The sequence below is a fragment of the Emys orbicularis genome, chromosome 1 (genome assembly GCF_028017835.1).
Source record: "Emys orbicularis isolate rEmyOrb1 chromosome 1, rEmyOrb1.hap1, whole genome shotgun sequence".
NCBI classification, from domain to species: domain Eukaryota; kingdom Metazoa; phylum Chordata; order Testudines; family Emydidae; genus Emys; species Emys orbicularis.
In genome coordinates this window covers 9,475,631-9,494,647 of record NC_088683.1, presented here as the reverse complement: position 1 = coordinate 9,494,647, position 19,017 = coordinate 9,475,631, and positions in this window count along the sequence as shown.

Sequence of the window (19,017 nt, the reverse complement as noted above, 5' to 3'; positions counted from 1 at the left end):
ACTGGGTTGTACAGCACCTAACACAAGGGGACCTTCATCTCCTGCAGAATGGAGGCTTCAGGGTGCTGCTTCCCCCCCTCTGATTTCTATGTCAGGACAGTGCTCGGTGTTTCAGTGCAAAGCTGACACCAGCCCTGCCTTTCCCAGAATTATTGTTGTTAAGTTTTGGATCTAGTACAGTGGTTCTCAACCACTGGGGGGGAGGGATAGCTCAGTGGTTTGAGCATTGGCCTGCTAAACCCAGGGTTGAGAGTTCAATCCTTGAGGGGGCCACTTAGGGATCTGGGGCAAAATCAGTACTTGGTCCTGCTAGTGAAGGCAGGGGGCTGGACTCAATGACCTTTCAAGGTCCCTTCCAGTTCTAGGAGATGGGATATCTCCATTAATTATATTATCAACCAGGGGTCCAGGGGCCCTTGGGGGGGCCACAAGCAGGTTTTAGGGGGGGCTGCCAAGCAGGGCCAACAATAGATTTGCTGGGGCGGCAGAAAGCTGAAGCCCCACCGCATAGGGCTGAAGCCCGGGGCCCTGAACCCCACCACCTGGGGTGAAGCTGAAGCCTGAGCAACTTAGCTTTACGGGGCCCCCTGTGGCGTGGGTCTCTGGGCATTGCCCTGATTGCTACCCCTTAACGCCGGCCCTGGCTTTTATATGTAGAAAACCAGTTATTGTGGCACAGCTGGGCCGTGGCGTTTTTATAGCATGTTGGGGGGCCTAAGAAATCGGTGGCGAACCCCTGACCTAGTTTGTTCTGCCTGCAGTTTCATAGATTCCAAGGCCAGAAGGGACCACTGTGATCATCCGGTCAGACCTCCTGTGTTACGCAGGCCAGAGAACTCCCCCCAAATCATTCCTACAGCAGATGTTTCGGAAAATCATCCCAGCTTGATTTAAAAATGGTCAGCGATGGAGAATCCAGCACAACTCTTGATAAATTGTTCCAATGGTTAATTACTCTCATCGTTAAAATATTCTGCCTTATTTCCAGTCCGAATTTGTCTAGCTTCAGCTTCCAGCCATTGGATTGTGTTAGACCTTTCTCTGCTAGATTGACAAGCCCATTATTAAATATTTGTTCCTTATCTCGGTATTTATAGACTGTAATCAAGTCACCCCTTAGCCTTCTTTGTTAAGCTAAATAGACCAAGTTCTTTGAGTCTATCACTCTAAGGCAGGTCTAATCCTTTAATTGTTCTTGTGGCTCTTCTCTGAACCTTCTCCAATTTATCAACGCTCCTCTTGAACTGTGGGCACTAGACCTGGACACAGTAGTCCAGCAGTGGTCGCCCCAGTTGTGTCTGTGCTGCTGAGGCGTGGCACTTCATTGCCCCTTTTCTCTAGCAAAATCATGTTCCGATTCACTATCCGCTGAAAAGGTAGAAGAACGGTGGGTGACGTCTCTCCATTGTTTGGGACCGAGCTGCACGGCGCTCGTTTAGTCTGATTTGTACGTCTCGCAAACCACTAGGGAATGAGCCTGTGAAGGAGGAGTGCGGATACTGGGCTGTCGGGGGTAAAACTTCATCTTTTACACTGTGGGAACGGCTGCCAATCTGTTGTAGAATGAGAGAGCCACGCTGGGAAACATCTGGCCAATGGCATTGTTGGAAGCCAGTGATTAACATGTGAGATGCGTGAATCGAGGGGGCCCATATTTGTACATCGAAAACAACCCTACGCATCAAGGGTCAGTTGCTGCTGGCAGGGCCGGCTCCAGGCACCAGCTGAGCAAGCTGGTGCTTGGGGCGGCGGATTGAACGAGGCGGCATTCTGCCCAATCCTAGGGCGGCACAGCCGCTTTTTTTTTTTTTTTTTGTTCTTGTTCCGCTCCGGCCGCCCTGTAGGGGGTGGCGGCGCAGAGAACCAGAGCGCCCTGCAGGGCAGTCCTCTTCCTTCCCTCCCCGCCAACTGGAGCGGAGCCCTCGCGGCAGGCGGCAGGAGGCGGCGCAGCGGGAGGGGCCGCGTGGCAGCGCTCCTGCTGTAGCCCTGGCCGCCCCCTTCTCTCTCTTTCCTGCCCGCTCCCTCCCCCCCAGCCGGTCCCCCTGCACCTGCGCTCCGGCCGCGCCACAGTTTTTTTTTTTTTTTTGCTTTGCCGTTCTGGCCGCCCTGCTTTTTTTTTTTTTTTTTTTGCTTGGGGCGGCCAAAAAGCCAGAGCCGGCCCTGGCTGCTGGGTGGGTGCATGGGGAGAGGGTGCACTATGGAGGAGACAGACTATTGCACGCTAAAGGAGAGTGACTCTTTGTTCCCCCTTTGGTGGCTGCCCCACCTCAGGGGATACGAGTCTACCACAATTACCAGTGAATGGACTTACTCCTTTAGTGTGAGGGGTAGAGACTCATGCTTAGGTCCTGGGTTCAAACCTCACTGTTGGCCTGAGCAGGGCCCAGGTTCACTTATGCTGAAGGTCCTGGTGTCAAACCCGTCTGACGGCCCAACTGCAGATGGTTCTGCTGGAACTCCCTCAGGGCCAGGAGAGGGCTGGCTATCATGCCCTGAGGCACTTCTCACCCCAGAGGGGGCATGGCTGGAAGAGAGGAGTCCAGGGCCCCATCCCTCTTCTGCACCGGCTAGTATCTGGGGCAACCACTCTGCCTGCAAAAGGGTGCCCCAGTGATCCCCACAGCCCCCCCGTGCTCTCCGCAAGTAGATAGTGCTCTCCGCAAGGAGGGGCGGCTAGCAGGGTGGATCTCATGTGAGTCATGAGATGCCTCCCCAGCACCCAGCTGGAATGTCATTTCTCCAGCAGGGCTGCTGGGGTTCCTCTGCCGTGCCTCCACTATGCCGGAAGCTGCTGTGGCAGGCAGCCCTCGGATCTCCCCTCAGACGGGCAGCTGGTGAGACATGGAGGAGCCAGCAGCAGCAGATGGACCAGAAGCAAGACAAAGTGGGGAGAAAGCATTGGCCCCCATCAGCACCAAACACATCCCACCGCAACCCGACGGCCTCCGACCCCCCTCTGGATAGCCAGCTGTTCCAGAGACCCTTCCCCACTCAGCTCGCTACCGTACCCACCCAGCCCTTCCCACAACCCAGGCTATAGGTAGAGTCCTTGGAAGGTGTACGTGTTGGGGTCCTTCCCAGGACCTCTACTTGGGGGAGTGCCAGGGATGGAGGCAATGGGCTCCTGTTTCCGGGGAACCAACGACTTCCTCTCATCTTTCACCCACCGAGCCGCCCACAGCTTGGCCCCTGGGCGGGGGAGCAGACAGGTTCAGAGGCTTGCCATAGAGGGAATGGGAGCTGAGGTTAGTTAGAATGCAAGAACCTCTTGCTCTCACTCCCGTGCCATGTCTACTAGGCCTCGCTGCTGCTCATGCTCCTCTTGGCCAGAGGATGGGCAGGCAGCTGGCTGGGAAGCAACTTGTCGCAGAGGAAGGATGGTCCAATGGTTAAAGCACTAGCCTAGGACTTGGTAAACCTGGCTTCAAGTCCCTGCCCTGCCACAGACTTGCCGTGTGACCCTGGGCAAGTCACTTTATCTGTCTCCGGTCTCCATCTGTGCAGTGGGGATAATGGCACGTCCCTACCTCGAAGGGGGGGGGTTACGAGCATAAACGCATTAAAGAGTGTGAGATGCTCAGGCACTACAGTAATGAAGGCTGTAGTGGTGCCTAAAATAGATCAATATATGCTATTCACTATCATCTCACTGGTACCATCTCCCCTGTCTGTCCGTTTTATTCACCTATGTGCATGTCATCTGCTTAGCCTGTACACTCCTGCGGGTAAGAGCCATCTTTTTGTACAGCTCCTAGCACCTACGGGCCCTCAGTTGTGACTGGAACTCCTGGCTGCTACCATATAAAGATAATAATAAGAACGTAGCATAAGAATGGCCATACTGGGTCAGATCAATGGTTCATCTGGCCCAGTATCCTGTCTTCCGACAGTGGCCAGTACCAGAGCTTCAGGGGTAGTGTTCAGAACAGGGCAGTTTTGGAGTGATCCACTTATCTTCCCCTCCTGGCAGTCAGAGGTTTAGGGTTGCCCCGAGCCTGGGGTTGCATCCTGATCATCCTGGCTAATAGCCATTGATGGACCTGTCCTCCATGAACTTATCTAATTCTTTTTTGAACCCAGTCATACTTTTGGCCTTCACAACATCCCCTGGCAATGAGTTCCACAGATTAGTTGTGGGTTGTGTGAAAAAGTACTTCCTCTTATTTGAATTAAACCTGCTGCCTATTAATTTCATTAGGTAACACCTGTTTTTTCTGTTGTGGGAAAGGGTAAATAACACTTTTTTGTCCACACCATTCATGATTTTATAGATGTCTATCGTATCTCCCCTTCGCTGTCAGCTTTTCTAACCTTAACAGCCCTAATCTCTTTGTCTTTCCTCCCACAGAGGCGATTTCAAACCCTTGATCATCTTTGTTGCCCTTCTCTGAACCTTTTCCAGTTTCACTATATCCTTTTTGAGAGGGGAAACCAGAACTGGACACAGTGTTCAGGGTGACAGGTTTCAGAGTAGCAGCCGTGTTAGTCTGTATCCGCCAAAAGAACAGGAGTACTTGTGGCACCTTAGAGACTAACAAATAGCTCATCTTAATTAATTAGCCTCTTAGAGTTGGTATGGCAACTTCCACCTTTTCATGTTCTCTGTATGTATATATATCTTCTTAGTATATGTTCCATTCTATGCATCTGATGAAGTGGGCTGTAGCCCACGAAAGCGTATGCTCAAATAAATTTGTTAGTCTCTAAGGTGCCACAAGTACTCCTGTTCTTTTTGTATTCATGGTGTGCACCATAGATTTATATAGTGGCATCATGATTTTCTGTCTTATTTTCTATCCCTTTCCCAATAGTTCCTAACTATTTTTGACTGCACACTGAGCTGAAATATTCAGAGAACTATCTATGGTGACTCTCAGATCTCTTTCTTGAGTGGGAACCGCTAATTTAGACCTCATCATTTTATATATATAGTTGGGTTTATGTTTTCCAATGTGCAGTACTTTGCACTTATCAATGTTGAATTTCATCTGCCATTATGTTGCCCAGTCACCCAGTTTTGTGACACCCCCCTGTGGCTCTTCGTAATCAGCTTTGGATGTAACTATCTCGAATAATTTTGTATCCTCTGTAAACTTTACCACTCCACTGTTCGCTGCCTTTTCCAGATCATTAATGAATATGTTGAACAGCACAGGTCCCAGTACAGTGACACAGCTATTTACCCCTTTCCAGGGGGAAAACTGACCATTTATTCCTACCCTGTGTTTCCGTCTTTTAACCTTTTGATAAAAACCTAATGACTAGATGACTGTGTGGGACCAATTCTCCACTGACTTGTACCTTGCTTAGCCATTTGCATTAGTGCTAAGTGGGTGTAAAACATTGCCAACCCAGAGTGGGAGCATTTTATGCCCAGTTTGCCCTGGTATAAAAGGTGACACAAGGTATTGGCAGAACGGGTCCATCATGTTTAAATGGGGATGAGAACGGATTATTTTTTATATATATTTATGCATCGCTGGGCAGCCCAAAAAGCGCCAGCGCTGTGCATGAGCGCTAAGAAATGAAATTGACAATGAGCAAAATCCAAGCAGCAAGTGAACAAAGAGCATCGAAGTGGGGAAGTGCATCAGCTCTCGAAAAGACCCTTTCTGGTTAAAAATAAATGTGACTTTTGTGTTGTTTGACCTTTAAGTAGGAAAGAAAAGCAGATGTACAGCTCAGCGAGGTGAGGATTAGTTCTATCGCAGCCACGCCAAGAGACCACAGCCGAGGATCAGGGCCCCATTATACCTGCTCAAACACAGCAGCATGACACTTGGAGCATCACCATTTCCAATCTTCCTTGAAAAGCTGTGGGCCTGATTCTCATCTTACCCCGGCATCAATACTCAAGTCACTGAAAGTGTGTCACCATAAGTGAGATCAGAACTGGGCCCCATAACTGGACCTATTCATGGGATTTAAACAATAGGCACCTTCTTTTCTTAGGGCCAGTTCCAATCCCCTTAAACGTGCAGAGCAGGACTTTTCTTTGTGAGTGACTCTATGGAAAGCGCTCAACATGAATAGGGGCAGCAGAATCTGGCTTTTAGCTAAGTCGTCAATCAGTTGACCACTTAACTTTCTACTCTCTCTCTCGATCTCCTTGTCTCTAATATCTGTCTACCTCTGATTCTGTAGATACACAGCTCTGCAAGGGAGACCTTTCACCTCTGCTCCAGATAAACAAATACATAGGGCTTCTGATTTTAGTTAACCAATAAACACTGATAAAATACCCCCCCCAATCAATGTTTATCCAACAAACACCAGTATCTAAGGGCTTGTCTACATGGAGCAGTACTGTGGATTATGGGGGGTATGATTTCTAAAGCATACTAATGTGTTGAACATTAATTGATGGATGTAGACCCTGCTGGTGTGCACTAAAGGTTCCCTAGTGTGCTCTAATATTGTGCCATTACACGAACATTACAAAGAGATTACTGAGGTTATTCATTCCAGTAGATACAAAGAGCCACGTAATCCCCTGATTTCTGGACACCTACATAATGATCAAATAGCTAAAAATAAACCTGGAAAAATTAAATTAATGCCCCCCGCCCAAAAAACAAAACAAAACAGAAGCCTTACCAGCAGAGTGTTGCAGATGCCCCATGACAGTGATAGGATAAAGTAGTGGGAGACTTCAGAGTCCTATTATATTTGTGAAGCACACCCCCTAGGCCAGAGGAGTGGGTGTAGAGCTGATTCAAGATTCCCCCATGCTGGATTACAATATGCAGCTTTTCTCCTGATACTGGAGCTCCTAGCTGAGTGTTAAAATGGAGAGGGTGGTCAGGGTTAAGAGACCAGCATTAATGTTGGTACTGGGACCTGAACTGCTCCTGGAGATTCTGATGTTAAATGAGTAGGTATGTATAGCTGCCCCTCTGCAGGGCGGTAGCTGATACTGAGTTCTTGCAAGTCAGTTTCCTGTTGGAGGAGAAATCAGTGACAAAGAGTCAGGGTATTTTCTTAGTGCAATTTGTTTGTTTCCATTGTATACATCAGTCCTTGAACAGAGGTGGTCACAAACGGCATATGCAGAAAAAACCCTCATTTGGAAATCTCAGCTCCAAAATCAGTGCTTTGTTCCCAGGAAGCAACTTTGTTCCCGAAATCAAACTAGTTAGAGAGATTAAGGCAGATAGCAAACTTTCTTGCTGCTTGCAACAGCTCCCCAAAAAGTGTAATGCAACACTAACCACAATGCAGCATTTCTTCAAAGACTGTACATGGCTCCCAGGCTAAGAAAAAGAACGTGTAAGACTATGTGTAACAGCACCATCCTGCCATTCACAATGAAGTTTTTAGTTCGGGAATTTCTTTAGGTTTTTTAAAGAGCATATTCTTAATTGCATTTGTGTGTGGAAACTTGATGCATGTGGAGTCACTACAAGCTGGAGCAGAGACAGCAGAGGCTGTCTCCTCCTGTGGTGTTTCTAAGTACAGGATTCCTACTCCTGCCTCTAGTCAACTCTTCTAAGCTATGCACGATTTCATCCTCTCTTCTTTCTCTCCACTCCTGCGGCCTTTATAAAACGGCACAGGACTCTTCCCGAATGTTATAACCTTCATGGAGAGTTGTGTAGCACTCAGAAATTTGCAGATTCCCCTCCCCCCCCCTTTGTGAATAACTTTATAACCCAACGTGGTTCAATGTATCCCTGTGTGCTAGTGTTTCTTGAGGCCCAATGAATGAAAACAAACTTGGGGTTAACTAGATACAATCAATCAGAGCAACCGTTGCAATGGCAAAAAACGGAGATGATGGGAACATGCTGGCAAAGTATGTGGCACTTTGCCCTTTAGTGCTGGTCCATTAGAGGAGAACAGCCCACTACTGCTGCCAGCTCATGGGGTTATTCATTTAGCTCTGGCAGCGGACGTCTGAGGCTTCATAATATTCATTGAAGGGGCTGAGAGAAAAAGGAATCTCCCACGGCGGGAGCAAAAAGGCAGAGCAGGATGTTGCATCTGCTGAATATTAGAGCTGGATTTGCCCAATAGCAGGGTCCCCCCCATGTGTCGGTTCTTGGACGTCACCTGTTGGGAAACTTCCTTGTCCATAAGCTTTGGAACGGCCAAAGGTGCGGAAATGGGACCCACGCTTTTGTCTCAGCTGGTAGAGCCTTGCTGAGCTTGTCTCTCTCAGTTAGGAGCCACTACTCACTTGCAGCTGGGATAAGAGGAGCGGAGTAACAGTGGGCTACTCGGAAGGCGATCTCTTGCTAAGAGCAGCCGTGATGGAGTGGAATCCACTGGGCTGGGGAAAGCGCCCTGTGGCCCCCTCCCCTGAACGGTGAACCCTATAAATCCCCCGTTAGTGAGCAGCTGACACATTCTCATGGGGCTCATTGAAATGCTAATGCAGCTGCTTTTCCCATGTTTTCTGACCTCCCTGGGGAGACAATAGCTGTGGGGTCTCACCCTCAAGTTCACGGGACAGGGAGGCTGCCAGCCCTCCTGGGTCACTGCCTCCGAACAATGCAGGCACCTTCAGCTGGGTGCCTGAGCAGAAAATAGGCCTCCTCATTCAGTGCTTACTTCATCTTCCTTTATTGACCGGCCTCCTCCCGTCTAAACAGTACCAGGCAGCGCAGCCCCTTTAAATCAGGGAATCAATGGCATTTAAACCCCCCCAATCCTTTCTCAAAGTCCTTGCTCCGAGAGAAAGGGAATCAGCCCTTTCTGGCTATTGCTGACTCTGCCGTTTAAATGGGCTCCGCTCCGGAACGTGTCTCTCGGTGGATATTACGCTCCTGAGAGCTGCGTGGTGGTGGGGGGAGGCACTGGATTTGCATGTCTGGAGAGTGGGGGCCAAATCCTCCGCTGGAGCAAATTGGTGAAGCTGTTGAACTAGACGGAGCGACGCTCCGAGTGCACAAAATAGGTCATCATGGAAAGCAGCCGTGCAGGCTTCCTCCACCGATACGCCTCAAAGTCCGGTTACAGAGAGAGCACCCCGACAGGCAGTCGATTGGCCTGTTTAACTATCTGCCTCTTTGCTGAAAGGTAGCAGCAGCTGTGGTGGTGGTTTCTGTGACGTGGGCGTCTGTGCAACTGACCATGGAGCTGGGAACCATCAGCTGCTCCCACTCAGCCCTAGTGGATATTGCACGAGAGCCCTTCAGCTGGTCTCTAAGTGTCCGTCAGTCTTTCTTGTGTGTCCTCCTTCCCTCTGTGACTTTCGGTTTGAGAAATGGTGGACCCAGGAAGCTGTAACCCAGGGGTTCTCAAACTGGGGGACCCCTCAGGGGGTCATGAGGTTATTACATGGGGGGGTCGCAAGCTGTCAACCTCCACCCCAAATCCTGGTTTGCCTCCAGCATTTATAATGGTGTTAAATATATAAACAAGTGTTTTTAATTTAGAAGGGGGGTCGCACTCAGAGGCTTGCTATGAGAAAGGGGTCACCAGTACAAAAGTTTGAGAGCCACTGCTGGAGCCCCATAGATGCGCTTTGTTCTGCGCTTGGAGTCTCATTGGCCAGGGGGACCAGTCAGCACCACTTCACAAACTTAGGTGAGAATCCCAGCTGAGAGGGGCCATTGGACGGCTGTTGGATGGTAACAATTTGGTCTTAGGCAAAATGTCAATTATTTCCTCCTGTGACCATAGCTGGGTTAATTTGCCCCATGTGGGAATCTGTTTTCCCCCCCCCCAGTGACATGATCGATCTGTTCTGCTATAAAAACCTATAACACACTGCTGAGGAAGAGGATGCCCCTGCCTTTTCCCCCCCCAGGCAATGGTGGAAGGATGGTCCAGTGGTTGGGGCACTAGTCTGGGACTCAAGAGATCTGTTTTTAAGCCTCTGCCTTGCCACAGACTCCCTATGTGACCTTGGGCCAGAAACTTTGTCTCCCTGTGCCTCAGTTTCCCCATCTGTAAAATGAGCATAATAGCATTTCCCTACCTCACAGAAGTGTTATGCGGCTCAGTTCACGTGCTCTGACGCTATGGTGCTGATGGGGGGGCCATATAAGTACCATAAATAGACTATGGGATCTACCACAATGAATCTGCTCAAGTGGCTTGCAGCATGGAGGGCCTCTTAGTGCATCATTCTGGTCCTTTTCAGTTTTCCTTTACTTGGTGCGGATGCTATGGATTTACTTGTCCCCTCCGTAACTGAGATTCTCTAGGAAGCTGGGGTGAGCCTCCTGTCTCATCCTCGGATCAGAGGTGGTTGCTGAGATGTGGCCTGCAGCCCTTTGGTGCATGAGAACATCCTTCCAATGAAATGTGCTGTCTGCCCGAGTGGAAGTGTAATCCCAAATCTGCCCTCGGGGCACCACATGCATCATCTTCCCCTTTCCTGCATTCCGCAGACCTGGGAAACCTTCCATCAGCGCCGAGGCCGGGGGAGGGTGTTCAGAGACCTTTACTCCCCCAGCCCCTGCTTTCCACTTCCAGCTTGGGCCTTTCCCCGGCAAGAGCTCAGCTGCAAATACGACGCTTGATTCGCATTAGCCCCTGCCTTATACTAGCAAGATTGCTGCTGATTTTGGGCCTGAGCCTGCAGAGGTTTCCTAATCTGAGTAATCCTTAGTCATGCAGTGTTGTTGTAGGCATGTTGGTCCCAGGGTATTAGAGAGACAAGGTGGGTGAGGTCCAGGCATTGGGCCTAATTCTCCACTGCCTTGCGCTTATATCATTTGCACCTGTCCAAAGGGTATAAGATGCCACCACTCTGTTTTGGCAGCGTTTCCACACCCACATTGCAGAGGCATGAATTGACTACACAAGGAAGGTGTAAAGCAGCAGCATACCAGACTCCTTGATTTCAGTTAGACTGCTCAGCCAAGCGAGGGCCACAGGAGGGTTCATTTCAGGTTCACTAGCCCCACATTGCTCACAAGTGCAGGGCTGTGCCCACTGATTTGCTATTATGAGAGCTAGACCACAGGGTGTCAGCTTGTATGTGGTGTGCCCTGCGTTTGATCTTGGCTGTCCTGGAGAATTTAATTGTCTGTTGCTGGAATATGACATTTAATGCTGTTCACAGAATGCTTGAGGATTTGAACTTGGGTGACAAACCCAATGCGTATGAATCACATTTCCCCCTCTCTGCTATAGTCTATTTATTGCAGGTAGAGCTGTGACTTGCCAATGCTGGGTGTTCTGGCATGTTGTACTAACACTCTTGTAAAATATGTGCCATGGCCCCCTTCTAGTGACTAGTCTATTGAGAGGATAACAGCCTACAACTGCTGCCAGTTAATGGAGTTACTGCTTTAATTCTTGGGGTGCATTCAGATGCTGCTGCTGACCTGTGGTCATGATATTATTTCTTAACAAGTATGAACAATTTAATATGTTGGTGGAAGGGCCAATCCTGCAGATAACACAGCAGAGAGAAGCCAGAGTCCGTTCAGACGGAGTTAGTTTTTAGTTCATCAAGAACTGTTTTTGGGTAGCATTAATTATAGCCCTAGATGTGCCCAGTAGGTCCTGGGAGGAGCTGCTCAATGGATTTCACAGAGGTTTGCAACAGCCTGGGGATTTCTCAAGAATTTGCTCTGGTGAGGAAGGTGATCTCTGACCTCTTCCAGAATCGTTGCTGGCATGTCAGAGGTTAATCCCCCTCCTAACCTCGTAGAGCTTGGTATCAGGATCTTTGGGCCAGACTGGTGGTTGGTGTAAACCAGCAGAACTTCACTGAAGTAAGTGGAGCTATGCTGGCTTATGCCAGTTTAGGACCTGGCCCTTTGAATTCTGAGCTGCTGATGTCTCTCACTTGCAGTTTAACCACACTGGCTGCTCACGGGCTATCAATTGATCCCAGGCACAGTTTACAGACCGTGACAATGAATACGGTAATATTTATTTACAAACACCATTTCAATATCCTATTTGCAACACAGAGAAAAATCAATTACAATAAAAAATACATTTAAAACAGCCCTGTAAACTTCTGACCCTGCAATCTTGTTCCTATCATGCAAGAAAAACACATGCTTGACTCTAACCTAGGCCCCCTTCAACCCAACTAACCAGATATATCTCAAGGTTTTGGGATGATTTTAACAAGAACCTTGTCGAAAAGTATGCCTGCCTCTGGGGGAGAAAAATTCTTAGCCTACATTTTCACATAAACATTTCAAAGTGAAATGGAAGAGCTGGAACATTCCTTCCAGTGAATTATGAACATGTGTGATTGGAAAAGCAGCAAACCCTTAAATACAGACTCACGCCCTGATCCTGTAAGCACACCTGGCGGTGCAATGACATATTTATTTGCTACATATTATTCAGCCCCCAGATGTCTCCCAGTGCTGTACGGAGTTCCAGTCAGGGGATGATCATTTTTTGTTTACCAGGAACAAAGCTGAGGCTTAAGTTGTGTGGAAGTCTGTTTAGTTGTCTGAAGTTCCTAGTTATTTCCTATAATAAATGCTTCTTGCTTAAGAAAGACTGTGATTCCATATGCCAGGTGCTCAGTAACTTGATGCATGTGTGAACAGTTGCAAACATAGGGCCTTAACGTTTCTGAAAATAGGAAATAAGAAACACAAACGCCTATAAACAGACAATAAAAAAGAATCCGATGTCAGTAGATTAGGGTGTGGTCAGTTTCAGACCTTGCTCCATTGAATCTTGTCTTTTATGGATAAACCTGGCAGATCTTTCTTTCTTATCCCTAAAATTGTTCCCCATAAAAAGAAAGAGACTTCCTAAAAATGCACACAATGGAGGAATGTTGATGAGTGCCGCTCAGTTTTTGGGGAAACCATAAATATAAAGGACCTGAGTCTCCTTTTTCTGACACTGGAATTACAAAATGGGACTTCCCTTGACTTCAGTGGAGTTATAATGCCCTAAAACTGGTATAACAGACCAGAAACTCAGACCCATATACTTTATGGGGCTTGCAATTGATTTGTTTAAGGGACTGTAAAAAAAAAAAAATTGCCCCAATATGTTGTTTAAGCAGGGCAATAAAAGATCAAGGAAATTGCTCAGATTCCATCTAAAACTCTGAAGTTTATGGAGGTCAATTCTGTGCCCCAATTGGCTTTCTTTAAAGCTTTTTGTAGCAGCTAACTGTCCTGCATGGCACTCTTTGAAATGGTGGCTGGTGGGAGCCTCCATCTTCAGACTGATGCTGTAGAGTTTGCTTTTCTGCTGTCCCATCATTTATTATTATTTAATATTTATACTGCAGGAGCATCGAGGGGCCTCAATCATTGTACCAAGCGCTGTGCAAGGGAATAGAAGGTGGCAGTCCCTCGTCTCTGCCCCAAATTGCTTATTGTCTAAAAGACAACTGATAGGTAGATGGGACAAGCAGGCCAGGTGGGAGAGAAAGACGATCAAAAGTAATAGGATGTGTGTCGCTCTCAACCAATCAGGCGCTTTAATCTCTCGCCATTAGCAACTGGCAGTTTCCCACATGCGTTATGTTAAAACTGACCTGTGCTAAGTGATGGCATCTCCAGTCCTATAGGGACGTGGGCCCAAGTCCTCAAAGGTATTTAGGCACCTCATCCCCACTGCCATCAATGCGCCTAAATATCTTGGTTTCTGTGGGAATCGTGACACTATATGGATTTGTTCCCCAGCAACGTGGTGCCCCATAGATCAGAGTGAGGCTTGGGGGCACATCCCTATGCAGAAGATGTCTTTTCGGGTCAGGCTGAAACCTGTTTGATCCATTCCCTCTGCAGTTTTACTGGTGACTATTTCCTGGAATTTGGAGGAAGCCGAAGAGCTCTCCATTCTTGTATTAGTGCCCCCCTCAGGATCTGGGAATTTCATACGCAGCTGGAACCTAACCTCCTTGCAGATTTTGATGGTAGCAGTACGGGTGGATGAGCAAAGACCCAACCCAGTTCTTGAGCCAAAGCAAACTTTTTTTGTTGAAATGTGATTCAGTTAAGCTTTGGTGTTTGAATTCTGGATACAGGGCCTGATCTGGGCTATAAAACTTGGCTCCATATCTATGAAGTAGTAGCAAGGATAGCACGGCTTTTATCCAATCTGTAGGCTGCCGCTGGTAGGTTATTCAGGGTTATGCGCTCCTTCTTCTGAAGCACCTTGTACTGTCATTAGGATACCGGATTTTATGGACCACTAGACTGATCTAGGATGGCATTTGCTATGTTCCAGGGTTGAATTAAACCTCCAATCTATAAGCAGCACGAAGAGCTTAACTGAACTGCCTGGTTTCATTGTGAGTGTCCGCATTCACTCTGCTGGATTCAAATCAGCCCAAAACCTAGAACAAAACCACGTGGATTGAGCCCGACTCAAATGTCCGTCCAGACCCACAGGAACCGAAACCAGCAAGTTTGGCTCTGCTCTAGTTATTGCATCATAGACAAATTCGTGGCAGACTGTAACTGTAGCCATGTCTACACTGCAGAGTCTAGGTCAGTATAGCTATGCCGGCATGGCCCCCTAGTGTAGACGCTGCATATGCCACCAAAAGGAGTTCTTCTGCCGACATAACACCACCACCTCCCTGAATGACGTTAGCCACGTTGACAGAAGAGTGCTTCTGTCAGCTAAGTCGCGTTTACAGCGGGGGTTCTGCCGGCCTAGCTAACACTTCTAGCCAACAACCCGCCATGCTGGCACAACTTTATCGTGCAGACCAGGTGTGGCAAATCATTCCTTAGTCGCTACCATATGGGCTGCCTCATCTTTCTGCTTCAGTGGCTTCACCGCTATAAAGAAACCTTACGGTCTGCCTTTATTTTTGCTTGCTGACTTCATTTGATGCCTCATGCTGCTTATTCAGTCCATTTTCCTCTTCTCCTTCCAGGCTGATTCCTGCTGTACAAAGCATAGATCCCGAAATGCTGTCCTGAGATACAGATCCTGTTTGGAGTGGCAGAGAAGGGGTTAACACCGCCCCCCACCAGTCCAGAGGCTAACACAGGTGCATTTTCTCATGGCAGAGCTTACCAGAGAGCTGGGGAGGAAGGGAATGGGGCTGAGCTTGTCAGCTAAAGGGAGCTTGCTCTGGCCTGAAGGACTGCAAGGAGAGTAGATATTGAACGCTGGGGCTGAGACCTACCTTGTCTCTGAGAAGCCAGCATTTGCCGTAGCACAAGGACCTCACGATCCACTCAGGCCAGCGTCCCACCTCTGTGTGCGTCTTCAGAGAAAGGTGGGGGCAGGGGGCGGGGGGGGGGGGGGAGTCCATAATCCACCTGGCCCTTTGTGCAGTAGTAAGCCACTTACACTTTCTTTTAGCCAAGCTTGGCCACAAGAGACCCTTTCCCCTTCATTTATATGAATGCAGAGCTTGCAGACCGGCTCGTTTTTCTGCCTGGCTTCTGCACCCATGAGCTGTTGCGCACACGTTGCTTTTTAAACCACTTTGTCAACTTGTTCAGTGCGGTTAAAGGGGATGCGGTCTGGTAAAATTTCATAGACATTTAACTTGGACATTAGGAAAAAGTTCCTAACTGTCAGCGTGGTTAAACACTGGAATAAATTGCCTAGGGAGGTTGTGGAATCTCCATCTCTGGAGATATTTAAGAGTAGGTTAGATAAATGTCTATCAGGGATGGTCTAGACAGTATTGGGTCCTGCCATGAGGGCAGGGGACTGGACTCGATGACCTCTCGAGGTCCCTTCCAGTCCTAGAATCTGTGAATCTATGAAACTGAATCCATTTCTGCCCAGGAATGTGTGGAGTATGTGGGGTGTGGATCCGGAGCTGGCTTGGCCCCTCACCTTCTGCAGGCATCTATACCTGGGTAAAGAAGGTATAAACCCGGGACATGGGTTTAAATGCCTGGGCAAGTTGCCACACAGGCCCATCAGGTTTAACGCACTTCATTTGGGCTCTGTATATTCGGATGGCGTTTTCTTTCTTTTGCACGAAACCTCTTGAGGGCTTGTTTCCCCTACAGCTAGACTAGATCCTATTAATGTCACTTTTTAACTGTATTTTTGTGGTTCTATCCATTGATATTTTATTGTTAAATAACATCACAGATGAAAAAGAAGTTTAAAACCCCACAGATTTAAAATGTTTACCTGGGTAATAGCCCTTTGGATTAATACCTGTAGAGCATCCAACTTTCTTTCCCTGTTTGTTTACTTTTTGTATTTCTCTTAGCTTGGCTAATGAGTACAGAACAGTCTAATTCACTTTTCTTTCTAATCACTTTCACTTCCTGGTTCTCATGCTTGGTTTGGTCCTGCTTTGAGCAGGGGGTTGGACTAGATGACCTCCTGAGGTCTCTTCCAACCCTGATATTCTATGATTCTATGCAGTAGATAATGCTGCAATACTCAGGTTTGACTAATGCTTCCCCTAAGTCATGACTAGGATTTGAAGCAGGGCTCTTCAGCACCATACCCCGCATTGCTACCACTTGAGCCAAAGGAGTAAATCCATTAGATTGTAGTAGCAGCAGTAGTAGGCTGTTACCTTGTGGTGGGCTAGCAGCAGCGTGGCTGTGATATACACTCTGAGTGTTTCACCAGAAACCCTGTTTCCTTTGAAATGGGAGGGGGCGGGGGGAGGGGGCAGGGGGCGGGAAGGAAACTCTTCTGCTGGCCTTATGGTTTTCTAGACGTTTCTTTTCATGCATCTATATTTTGGACTCCTCTTATCCCCACACTGTTCCTGTGAGCCACACAGTGAAACTGAGTGTTGAATTTGTAAACCTGCCTATTAACAAATAAAATATCATTCTGTCCCTCTGAGCTCCTCCTCCACCCAAACTGGCCCATCAGAGCCACCCCAAGATTTTGGGGCCTGGGGAAATCTCCAATGGAGAGCTCACTTTTCTCTGTTTATTGGTCCTCTTTATATTATATCCCACCCCAAGTCTTAGAGAACAAGTTGTCCTTCCCTCCCTTCTTCCATTTGTGGCCGTTTGGATTCTGATGTCAACGTCTCCTTCAATGCGTTTTCCTCTTTGCTCATTTGTGCACAGTTAATCACTGGAGTGTTGTGAGGCAAAGCACAGCTTTGGTTCCTCAATGTGCCCTGCGTTCTGGTTTGAGCTGTTGTTGTTGTTATTCCCATTGAGTCATTGAATCGCAGAAGCATCTGCAATACAGATCCCCAGTCGTGGACCAGAACCCCGTTGTGCTAAGGGCCGTGCTAAGCAAAACGAGAAAAGGGTTTAAAAATAAAACCTACCCAGGAGAAACAACGAGGAGTCCTTGTGGCACCTTAGAGACTAACAAATTTATTTGGGCATAAGCTTTCATAGGCTATAACCCACTTCCTCATTGTTTTTGCTGATACAGACTAACACGGCTACCTCTCTGAAACCTGCTATCCAGGAGACTATCGCCTCTGAGAGGCGAGGTCTTTGGAGCGGCTTGCACATAAGGCTTTTGTCCCATTCAAGCCAAGGAAATGAAATAGTAAGACAGGGTCTGAATTTTGCATTTAACCAAATACAGTATGACAAATGCAACTGGGGGTGGGGGGAAAGGCTAGCTTTGCGAAGGACGCCACCTGGTTCCTTGTAAAAAAACCCAGAAGGGTCAGAATGGATTGAGGATGCTCATTGGCCTCTAGTTTAATGACAGGATGATTGGAGCTCATTAGTTCACTGCCTGCCGTCCAGACGTACGTACTTTCCTTCATTAAGTTACATGAGCTGGATCGATGACTGCTACCGTAAGGTAATAGGGGCGTTCTGCATTTAAAGGCAGCCAGGGATGTGTTCTAAGGTAGGAAACCGATGTACCACATGCAGTATAAGGATGTGACTAGAACAGTAGATGACAATGGACTGGCTGGTGTATATATGTACCACTGCCCATTGCTGGATGGAATGAGTTCATCTCAACTAGGTGTCCTAGCAGTACAGGGTCTAAAGAAGAGGTTTATAAAATTACCTAAGGGATTTGACTGCACAAGTGAGCGCCTCTGTGCCCAAATCCCTTAGGTGCTTTTGGAACGCTTCCCTCCTACAAGCTTTTCCCCGTTAGCTCATATGTAGCAGCCTACGCTTTAGAGGCAGATGCGCATGAACTCTATCCCCACAGTTACCAGGAAATCCCGAGAGGCCGTGGCGTGCAGCATTGCGATGACCGGATAATCTGAGGTGCCTGTGGATTTGTTACTCGGTTGACTTCTAGGTTGTAATGTACGTTACTGACTGAAGAACACGTTCTGTTACTTTTGGGGTCACAATTCTAGACGCAGGCGCTCCCAGATCAGCTGGCGAGGCCTCTAGCCCCCAAACGTCCCCTCATTAGAACTATATTTTTGGAGAAGAAAAATGTGTGGAGGGGAGATAGGTGCCCCTGGGAAACACAGAAAAACGAGGCCTGTGTTGTGTATTTTCTGGAGGGGCATAAATGATTATTGGTATTAAAATAGCACCCGGAAACCCAGCTAAGATCAGGACCCCATCTTACTAGGTGCTCTACAAACATGTAGTGTGTCCCTGCCCTAAAGAGCTTACAATCGAAATAGACAAGACCGAAGGGAAGTGTTACGAGCCCCATGGTACAAAAGGGATACCAAGGCACAAAAACTTGCCACAATGAGTCAGTAACAAGGCAGGAAATTGAAATTGAACCTGGGTTTCCTGAGTCCCAACCCAGTGACTTCCCCGTAGAAGGTTTAGTTCTTAGCAGTTCGTTCGCTCCTGGTGTTTATTCTTTATTGGAATTTATAAAAAGCGTCGGAAGGATTTTTTTTAACATCCAAGCCGTCTCCATAGCAACTAATGGTGGTGTCACGAACGGATTATGATGGGAGATGAGGAATAAGGGGTAGGAGCAGGCTCACTGCTAGGCAACAAAGACCTACATTTAATGCACAAGTTTCAAGAAATGGGGGAAAAAAAGAGAAAAACACAAAACACATCGAATGACAGCAGAGTTGTCTGTACACAGAATAGCGTTCAAAGCTTTTGGTCTAGCTGGGCCAGTGGGGTGACTGTGCGCAGGGTGGACTGCACATTTCTAAAGATCTCTGCTTGTCCTTGCAGTAGAGCAGAGCGAAGTTTTTTAGACTAATAGTTTATGTGATGAAAAATGCAGTGTTGGTCAATCCGGAACTATTTGTGAATT